Source organism: Physeter macrocephalus, chromosome 14 (assembly GCF_002837175.3).
Source record: "Physeter macrocephalus isolate SW-GA chromosome 14, ASM283717v5, whole genome shotgun sequence".
Lineage (NCBI taxonomy): Eukaryota > Metazoa > Chordata > Mammalia > Artiodactyla > Physeteridae > Physeter > Physeter macrocephalus.
Window position 1 is genome coordinate 72608400 of NC_041227.1, and position 10597 is coordinate 72618996.

The following is a 10597-nucleotide window of genomic DNA, read 5'->3' on the forward strand; positions in this document are numbered from 1 at the left end:
GGAAGATGCTGCACCTGACCATGCTCACCTGACCATGCTCCACTCTGATCTCAGACTTTCAGCCTCCAGAACTGTGAGAAATAGATGTCTGTTGTTTATGGACCACCCAGTCTGTGATATTCTGTTAAAGTAGCCCAAACAGACTAAGATACCCTGGCTGGGAATTTGCAGGCTGCCCCACACATCCCAGGCCTGTAGGCTCAGCAAGACCTCAGGGCCAGACACTAAGGCATCAGACTTCAGTCATGCAAACCTAGACTTAAAGTTCCTTCCCAGACAGAAGTGCTGTTTTGAGAGGCTGGGAGACCTTGGGACAATCCCTTCCTTCCCTGGCCCCTGATCCTCTGTCACTGAAATGAGAATTAAGTGAGAATGTCCACAAAGGGCTTGTCCTCTCTCGAAGCTCAGCCAACAGTGCTATAATTATTTTAAATTGATGTTATCGGCTAAGTGCCAGGCTACCTGGAAAATTCCTTCAGTTTCCTCTGGGGTCCAGGGAACTGACATCAGGGAGGACCTGGATGGATCCAGCCCCTTCCACCCAACACTCAGCCCTTCCACGCTGCCCTCTTCTTCACCACCTGCAACCTCAGACTGAATTTCCATCTCGAAAGAATGCTCTCAGCCTCATCCTGCCCCTCCCCTTCATCTCTGGGGTGGGCTCTGAAGATCTCATCTGGACAGAATCAATGTGCTAAGTGCAGGCAGAGACTAATGCTCTGTTATAATTTTTCTACGTACCTCATTTATCCTAGTGGAAATATCCTAAATTTTAAATATTCTAATACGATATTTTTTTAATTTATTTTTTTAAATTTATTTATTTATTTATTTATTTGGCTGCATTGGGTCTTTGTTGCAGTGTGCGGGCTTCTCATTGTGGTGGCTTCTCTTGTTGCGGAGCACAGGCTCTAGGCACGCGGGCTTCAGTAGTTGTGGCACGCGGGCTCAGTAGTTGTGGCTCGTGGGCTCTAGAGCGCAGGCTCAGTAGTTGTGGCCCACGGGTTTAGTTGCTCCACTGCATGTGGGATCTTCCTGGAGCAGGGCTTGAACCTGTGTCCCCTGCATTGACAGGTGGATTCTTAACCACTGTGCCACCAAGGAAGTCCCCTAATACGATACTTTAAAAGTTCATATTGTAATATGTATCTCAGTTAGCTTAGCGCAGCCCCTCTCAAGCAGAGGCTGCGGGCTCCATGCCGAGGGACGGGACCCTGCGGACATCACAGGAGGTGGGCCAGGGCCAGAAGGAAGCCCAGCTCTGGCATGAAGTATTGAGGAGAGCTGCTCGAGAACTTTCACACTTAGAAGACCACTGGGCTTCATTACGTTAACAACATGGCCTCAAGGTCCTTCCATCCATAGAAGAAATGCATTTCTCAGCAAATTATTCTACAGCCAGTATTCCTTGAAATTGCATTATAATATCAGAAATGTTGTGAACAGGACAGAGAACAGAGCGATGCATACTTGGGGTCCATGGTGGGTTCTGAGTGAGTTTCTGGTTTTGCATTAGGGAGATGGGAAAGGGAGCAGATTGCTTTCGGCGGGGCATGAGGGTGTTTTTTGCCTCTTTAAATGCACACACATATCTATTACTCTAAGCAAAGCCTCATTACTTAAAAAAAAAATAATAATAAGCTGGAGCGTCCTAACAATAGTCCATAATTACTTTGCAAATGGTTCTGTGGAGTAATTATGCCATTAGTCCAAGTGCCTTCTACATCAAAGATTTCTTTCTCTCTGCAGGGCCTTATCTATTTGGGTTAGGGAATGAGAAGAAGCTCCCAGGAGCCTGAGTGATGGGGACCCAGGCTGTGGGCTCAGGAATTTAGAGATGCCCATCTTAGCACATCTATTGTCAAACCAACAATTCCTACAAATGACACCTCCCCTGGGGAAGGCAGGATGCTAAGGCAGAGTTTCCAAGGAAGAGATTAACAATCAGCCTTTGGAGAAAGCGTATCCGGGCAGCTGCCTCTAAGGATTTCTGGCCACACTAGATAGAGAAGGGAACCTCAGAGCCATCTTTGGCTTTACTCACCAGTTTGTTACAACAGGCTGTGGCCATGTGAAGGTCGCCGTCCTGCAGTTAATAGCTCCAAGTGGGAAAACCTTCTGTGGTTCCCATACATCCTAATGAGAGAGGAAAAAAAGCATAGACCACATTTAGTTGAGGACCTGCTCCACGTCAGCTGCTGTACTTGGCATTTCACTCCTAGTATCTAGTAATTCACACTATATTTATTGCTTCTGTTTTACAGATGAGAAACTGAAGCTCAAAAAAATCACCAATGCCCAGCCTTCTCCAATGTTTCTATCCCAGTCTCCTAAGCGAAGTGGCTTTTATCCTCAAGGTCACTCCCATAGTCAGAAATGGCTGCAGGAGCTCCAGCCATCACATCCATATCTCCGACAGAAAGAAAGAGAATGTGGGGTGGGGGAGAAGGCAAAAGGGCACTTCAAGGAGATTTTCCAAATCGCCACCCAATGGCTTCTGCTTCAATCTCCTTGGTCATCCCATTGCAAAGGAGATTGAGAAAAAGAGTTTTTAGCCAAGCGAGAACTACCTTTAAAAATATAGGGCTCTGTTACTAAGAAAGCAGAAGAGATTGGGACAATGGGTAGGTAAGCCACAATCACTATTCTGCTTTACACACTTTATTTTGTTTAAACACTCACAGTAATCCTGCAAGGTGGATGCTGTTATACCCGTTCTGTCAATGAGGCTCAGAATGTGTAAATCCCTTGCCCAGCACAGACCAGTTGGTAAGTGGGCCCGACCCAAAGCAGGGTTCAACCACAGTACCCAGTACCCATCACTGCAACTCCCTGGCAGAGGCCTCAAGACAAAGAGCAGGGCAGCAAGTGGGACAAAGCAGGGCTGTACAGTGACGGGAAACGAATGCACACTGGTGGGGAGGCATCTCACCGTGTGCACTGGTGCAGGTTCCTGTGGGGAAAGAGGGGACAGCACGGAGCTGGTGAGACACATGGAGAAGGGCGGGTGCTACACACCTTCTGTGCAGCCTGCAGTCCTGGGAGCCCCACAGGAGCCACCTCCAAGAAGGGAAAGACCACAGGGTCTGTCTGCTTCATTGCTCTATCCCTAGTTCTCCGTAGAATCATTAGATCAGTGAATGAATGAACAAACAAACGATTACATTAAGAAGATACTTTGCAGCCTCCTGCCTTCTTCCGGTTTAGATGGATTTCAGAACAAAGGCTATTCTGAAACAGACATTCCAAACTCAGATTCTGGTTGCCTCAGAGCACAGACCACACATGTTGTGATAAAATGTAGAGGCACACAGCAGATCTACCCCCTCTGAACAACCAGTGATGCTTTTTGTAATTTTGGTAGCTATTTAAAACTGCATGGTGTAATACATAGTTTTTTATTGATCTGTAATTATAAATGTATCTGATCAATTAAATAAGATGATGAATCCATTCGCAGGCTTCTAAGGCATGTGATTCATTTTGATTGATTGATTTTGGTTGGTTGCCCTCCCAGATTTGGGTAGGTAGGTAAGCGGTACCCAAATGTCAGTAGAAAAGACCCCCTGAGTCTCCCAAAATCCTTGACCCTGGCTCCAAATATTCTACTTCATTACACCCTCTAACCACTACCGTTTTTTAGGAAGTCGCCAATTAAAGATTCACCTGGCACAGACAGTCTGGGAAGGCTAACCCTTGAGCTCTCTGACATCCCCACCAAAGAGGAAGAATTCCTCAGATCTCCAGGGTCCTTTCCATCTCGTGAAAAGCCAGGGGCTCTCAAGCACTGAGGGGGGCAGGAGGGGTGACCTCGGAGCCTGCAGCTCTCAAAGTAAAGCAACCTAAATGGTGAGCGACACCTAGGACAGAGGGTGCCTAAGGGCACTAGGCAGGAGAGCAGCACTGCTTCCCTTTTTCCTCATCAATTACACCTTGACCTCGGGCTCAAATTCCAGGGTTAAACAATGCATCTGAATCAGCTCATTCATATTCAGATTTCTGTTACTCACCACCCCAGAGATTCTGATTCAGTGGGTCTGAAGGGTCCCCAGTGTGCATTTTTAACAAGGAGGTGGTGACTCCATTGCAAATGAGAAAAACTGCCTTACTCTCTGGTCTACTCCTTGTGACTTGTTAACTTTTCAACCTTTCCACTACCTCTAAGAACAATCGAGTTCAAGGCCGTTCAGAAAACATTTACTTATAGGAAGGCAGTGACATAGACACAGTCTGAGATTTACAGGCAGACGGAGGTAGGAGGCGGCATCACAGGCCCCCAGGACCCCAGCCCTAGAAGGAGAGGCAGGCCTGGAGCAAGTACCCCACGAGCACGGAGGAGGTGGCAGCCGCACACTGCTGCCGAAGAAGGAAGTGCAGTTCCAGCGGGAAGAAGCAGGGGTGGCTTCACAGGAGACAGAATGTGAACTTGCGCCCGAAGGGTGCAGAGTTTTAAAATCAAGGGCAGGCGGGATGGGTCCTGGGGGAATCCCGCAGTGGCTGCTCTTGTGTTGAGCTGAAATCTATTTCTCCAAGTAAGTCCTTCCAACAGGTCCCAGCTCTACCCAGTTTTTCTCCTGCTGCAGCAACAGCTCTGCATCTCCAACCCAGGGCCACCCAGTCTGGCTTCCCTGCTCTACACGAGGCTGGGAGCACAGCTGGAGAAACCTTCCCAGCTCCACGGACGGGGGCCCTCGGGGCTGCCCCCGCTGCTGGCTCTTGATCAGCTCCCTTTCCCCTTGGCAGCTGCTCAGCCTCCTGTCCTCTCTGCAACATCCGTACACCCACCCGGGTGTAGCCCCACCCGCAACTCCATAGAGGAAGTGGGACGGCCACTTGGGGTTTCACCTTCCAGCCTCGTTCCCACCTGCTTGTCCCCCAGAGCCGGTAGCCACAGCTCCACAGCTGGACTCTCACTTCCAGTGGCGTCCGCAGGGCTAGGGAAGGCCTGGCTTATGATGGACATGGCAAACCAATAGGATTTGGTGAACTTCAATCTGAAAGAAGCCTCCATCACCCCCCCACCCCACCCCCAAGCCCACCTACCCTGCCTGCACTCTTACCTGACCCCACTCAACACCATTTCCAGGGAGAACACAGTCCATTTCACATGGAAATTCCCTCCCTTCTGCCCTTGCCTCCCCAGCTCCCCCTCGTCCCCATGACCTGTCCCTGTGGATTTGTCTAAACCAGCAGCTGCCCTCACCTCCCATCTCCCAGAAAGAGGTGAGCTGCCTCCTTGGTAAAGCTCATCCCCACCTCAGGCTCCCTGCCTCTGGCTTTCCACCCTCTCACCCACCCTCCCTCCACACCGCTGCTTCTCAAAGTGTGGTCTGAGAACCGCCACACCTGAATCCGCGGAGATGCTTGTTAACCATGCAGATCCCAGGCCACCCACTAGCTCTGCTGAACTAGACTCTCTGCAGCTGAGGCCCAGGAGTCTGGATTTTAACAAGCATCCCGGTAATATTTTTTCAAATCATAAACACCCCCTCCCATGACTCCCACACACATACACTTCCCCTCCTCCTAGGGACAGCAGGGTAAAGACCAGCAATCGCAGCCTCATCACCGCCACGCCGCCACATCCCCCTGGCAGTCCTTAGAATCTGCGGTACTGAGCCCTGAGCGACCGGAGAGCTGCCAGCTTCCTAAACCCACACGGTTTGTCCTACCCCTGTGCCTTCATCCCTCCTTTCCCCTCTCCAGAGCATTGTTCCCACCCACTCCCATACTCCAACTTGAAACTCCTGAGTCCCCTCCCCAAACGTGCTAAGCCCCCATGCTTCCCACTTCAGTAAATGGCACCCCCATCCACCCAGTTGCTCAAGCCTCAAACCTAAAAGTCCTGTTTGGTTCCTCCCCGGCCCTACAGCCCAGTCTCAGCAAGTCATTTGGTCCTACCCTCGCGATGCAGCCCAAATCCACGCATCCTGGACCACACCCACCATCGCTCAGCTGGCCTGCGCTCGGCACACTCTACCCCATGACCTCCTCTTGACCAGTTCATCCCCATCTCTGGCAAATAGAATCTCCGAGAGGCGTTCCCCAACCTCTTGTCCCAAAAGAACTGTGTAAAATGAAATCACTTCCTCTTTCTGCACAGGAAATAGCACTCCCTGAAGTTGTAAGAAATACCTGTGTTTACTTGTCCATCTTCCAGCTCTTTCGTTATAAGGTAAATAACACGAGGGCAGGGACCCACTTCAGGCAAGTCACCTCTCAGCCCAGCATCCCCTAAGTGCCCTGCCATAGACACCCAGTAAATATTCATTGAATGTGAAATGAACTCTTTAAAGTCTTTACAAAAGTTAACTTAATCCACACAGGACCCCCATTACTGTTCCTTTTATTATAGAGGAAGAAACCAAAGTAAGGTGAATTGCAGAGACAGCACAGCAAGTGAAGGACATGGCTGGGATTCGAACCCAGGACAGCCAGAGGTCAGAGCCCAAGCTTCCTTAATCAAACTGCCTCTGCTCAAGGCCAGGACCTGGGGCTTAGGATAGTGTCCAGTCTACTCTACAGATGGTATCAGCTAGCTATGGCTGCATAACAAAATGCCCCACGCGTATTAGCTTAAAACAACATTTATCATCTCAGTTTCTGTGAGTTAAGAATCCAGGCTGGTTCCTCTGGCTCTGGGTCTCTCAGAAGACTGTAGCCAAGATGCCAGCTGGAAGGAATTTGCTTCCAAGCTCACTCCCATGGTTACTGGCAGAATTCAGTTCCTTAAAGGCTGTTGGGCGGAGGGCCTCAGTTTCTCCCTGGCTATTAGCCCAGAGGCCACCTGCAGGTCCTTGTCACGTGAGCCCCACCGTGGCACAACTCACAACATGGCAGCTGGCTTCACTGGAGCAAGCGAGAAGGACCAGAGAGGGTGAGAGTGAGGCAGAAATCACAGTCTTTTTGTAACTAGATTAGACTGCTTGGGCTGCCAAAACAAATACCACGGACTTGGGGGAGACAACAGAAATGGACTGTCTCACAGTTCTGGAGGCTGGAAGGCCAAGTTCAAGGTGTTGGCAGGGTTGGTTTCTTCTGAGAGCAATGGGGGAGACTCTGTTCCAAGCCTGTTCCCCAGCTTCTGGTGGTTTGCTGGTGATTTTTGGTATCCCTCAGCTCAGGGATACATCATCCTTCTCTTTGCCTTCCCCTTGGCATTCTCCCTGTGTGTGTGTCTGTCTCTGTGTCCATATTTCCCCTTTTTATAAGGACTCCAGTCACACTGGACTAGAGCTCACTTGGCTGACCTCATCTTAACTTGACTGCATGTGCAAAGACCCTGTTTCCAAATACAATCATATTCAGCAGTACCGGGGGTTAAGATATAATCCTCTGCGGGGAGGACACGATTCAACCCATCACAGTAACCTAATCTTAGATGTGACATCCCATCGTTTTTCCAGAGCCTCTTGATTAGAAGTGAGTCTCCAGGTCCGGCCCACACCCAAGGGAGGGGATTATACATGAGCCTGGATGTCAGGAAGTAACCATCATTAGAGCCATTTTAGAAGCTGTCTCCCCTACATGTATCCATAAAAATTACTTGAATAAGTAATCTAGCATCTATCATACTTGTACTGTCATTGTTTATACATTTATTTCTCCCCCCGCCCCAGGCTGTGGGCTTCCTGGAAGCAGGGACCATGTCAGATTCACCACTAGAACATTCCTGGCACCTAAAACTGGACCTGCCACATGACAAGATAGGTGTCCAGTCAATATTTATTGAATAAATGAATATATAAGTAAATGAATGAGAAACAGATAATGTTTCTCTCTATCCAAGGGAGCAATTACTTCTAAACTCTATATTAGGAGAGCATCACAATAGGACATTGCCTTTATGTGTCTGGGATTAAATGGATTCTACTCCAGCCAGCCCAATCTTAACTATTGATCGGGAAACTAAATACTTGTATATTTAAGGGGGAAAAGGCAACATTGGCTGCCTACAAAGAAATTGTGAGACAAGTCAGATGTCTGATGAGTAATTTTCTGTGCCATTTTGATAAGACCCACGAGGTACATCTGTTTCATTCACTTTGATCAGAACAGAAAACAACATCAAACATACTGCCTAATGCAGCATCTACCTGACAGGTGTGCAGGGAGTGATTATATTGTCTCTTTTCTTCCCCGGAAGCTATTAATGAGAGCCAACGTGACTGACAGCCTAAGACACGAATTCTGGAAGGGGTGGGGAAAAGAGCCAATCAGAGCAAACAGACTCCATGGAGAAGCTATAGGGTGGAGAGCACAGAGCCCACGTGGAGCTCTTGATAGGATGAGAAATGAGGGTCAAAGCCAGAGCCTTCCCTAGAACCTTGTCCAAACCACAGGCCAGGTTCTCAGAACAGGAATCAGGCAATTGGGTCTGCTCTTGACACTCACAGGAAATCTGGCGGATCAATTTTAGAGAGCTGATGTGTCAAAATAAAATACTTATCGACAGAGCATGCGTGGGAAGCAGTGTCTGTATTATTCTGGAAAGAAGTGGACCGGGACTCGGGAGGTGTGTGTTGGAACCCTGTCCCTGTCCCTTGCTAGCTCTGTGATCTGGAGAGATCTTCCTGAGCCTCAGTCTCTCCGGCTGTAAAATGGGGATAACAGTCCTCACAGAGTAAAGTATGTGAACATTTGCATATTATAATATCTGTCAAACAGCCCAGATCCCAGGCGGTTCTCAGAACACACTTGGTCATCACCTTCCTGTTACAGGACCCAAGCTTAGCGTTGGTTTGGGAAGTAGCTCGGCAATGATTTCTAAAAACTAATTTTTTGGCTGAATGACTAGGGCGAAATCAGTGTGTCTGTCCTGCAGAGCTGTGTCACGAACCGTTGCTTCTGTGGCTTCTTGAGCTACGTCCTCTTGTCGTGTGTGTGTGTGTGTGTGTGTGTGTGTGTGTGTGCGTGTGTGTGTGTGTGTATATGCCTGTGTGCATGCATATGTGTCCGTGCACACTCACACCTGCACATATGCATGGATGTGCTCAGTTCCTGGGCCTCCAGCGATTTCTTGTGCTGTCAGACTTTGACAAAAATCCTAATAAAAGCAGTGTGATTGCTAATCAACTTCTAGGGGCTCCACTCAGTCCACTGGATGGAAAATCATCTATATTCATCCACCACCCTTGAGGGATATAGTGCAAGGCTTAGAAGCACAGACTGTTTCCAAACGGCCCGAGTTCTAATCTCTGCTCTGCCCCTCTCCTCGCATGATCTTGGGCAAGTTACTTATCTGCTGTGCCATCGTTTCCACATCTGCAAACTAGAGATAGTCGTGGGCCCACCTGATAGGGCTGTCATGAGGATTAAATGAATCAGGCTTTAGTGCAGAGTCACAGCCCGCAGGAGGCCTCCTAGTCCTAACACGGCCATGTTCTGCTTTGCTTGGATGAGTCTGGGAGGTGGAACACTGTCAGTCCTTTCAACATGTCTTCCAGGGCGAGCAAATTCATCCAGCACCCAGTGCACAATCAATGCAAGCTTGGCAGATGAAAATGAATTCATGAGTAAATGCAAAGAATCATACTTGCTATAATAGAGTCCACTGAGAAAGAAAAAGCCAGTCTGTGTGTTCAGCCTTTTAAAGAGTACTTGGTATGGAGGAAACCACTGGAAATTAGTCCCTTCTATCTTTTGGCTGGGGCTTTGGATGTTCTCATGCTGAGCAGGACTGAACATCGTACGGAGAAGGGAAAAGGGGTGTCCTGGGCAGCCCCCCAGAAACCCAACCCCAAGCCAGCTTCCCCATCACGGCCAAGACATGGCTACTCTCAACGGGACACCCCAGGGCCCAAAGCCCTGGGGCAGCCATTCCCTTCTGACCACCCCCAACACAAAACTCTCTGAAAATGTCTCCTCTCTCATCTTGTCAAAATCCCCCTCCTGCATGACTGGGAAGCTGTCGGTGTGATCTACAACCCCCAGGCAGGACTGGAAAATGAGCTAAATTGCCTGAGTCACTAGCAATGATAGAATCATTCTACAGGAAATTGGAAATCAATTCTTGTCATCACTGTACAGAACTCCTTTATCAAGAGTTCCAGCTCACCCTGTAATGCAACCATGAAGGACTTGAAGGCCAATATGGTAACAACAGGAAGAGAAAGGGCCGTGTGTGTGTGTGTGTGTGTGTGTGTGTGTGTGTGTGTGTGTGTGTGTGTATGTGTGTTTATCCAAAAACACATCAACATCCAAAGACAGTGCCAAACCGCTCAGGCTGGCGGAAGACCTCGTCATCCAGCAGATGGACATATTGCATCCTAGGAAGCTGAGAACTAAGTTGTGCATCCGCTATGGAGTTTAATTGAAAATGAGATGCTCTTCCTGGAACCTGGCGCATGCCCTCCTCAGCAGAGCACCTCTGCCTGCGCTGGGCTAGTGCACAACAAAGAACAGTAATAGCCACGGTCCCCCCTTCACAGAGCACTTGGACATCCTCGAGGAATCTTCAGGTATGTTGTCCCAACCGACATCACAAAGAGTTTTGGTTTGCTTTTGATTTTCGATGGGCTTGGCTTGCATGGTTGGTTTGTTTTGTATCTTGAGAAGCAGCAAGGCCATAAAAGTTATCCAAAAGATCTGTGTTCAA

At 48.8% G+C, this 10597-nt stretch overlaps 1 long non-coding RNA gene across 10 annotated transcripts in view; it reads right to left on the reverse strand.

Annotated features, from left to right (window-relative positions):
* The window catches only part of LOC102984234 (uncharacterized), a 550122-nt gene that overhangs the window by 437938 nt on the left and 101587 nt on the right, over positions 1-10597 (reverse strand). For 9 of the 10 annotated variants that reach the window (XR_008619294.1, XR_008619291.1, XR_008619292.1 and 6 more), the window contains one exon: positions 2045-2136. This is a non-coding gene — a long non-coding RNA (uncharacterized lncRNA). Of the gene's footprint in view, positions 1-845; positions 1063-2044; positions 2137-10597 lie in introns of those variants that run through there. The other variant, XR_008619290.1, reaches the window with a different exon arrangement.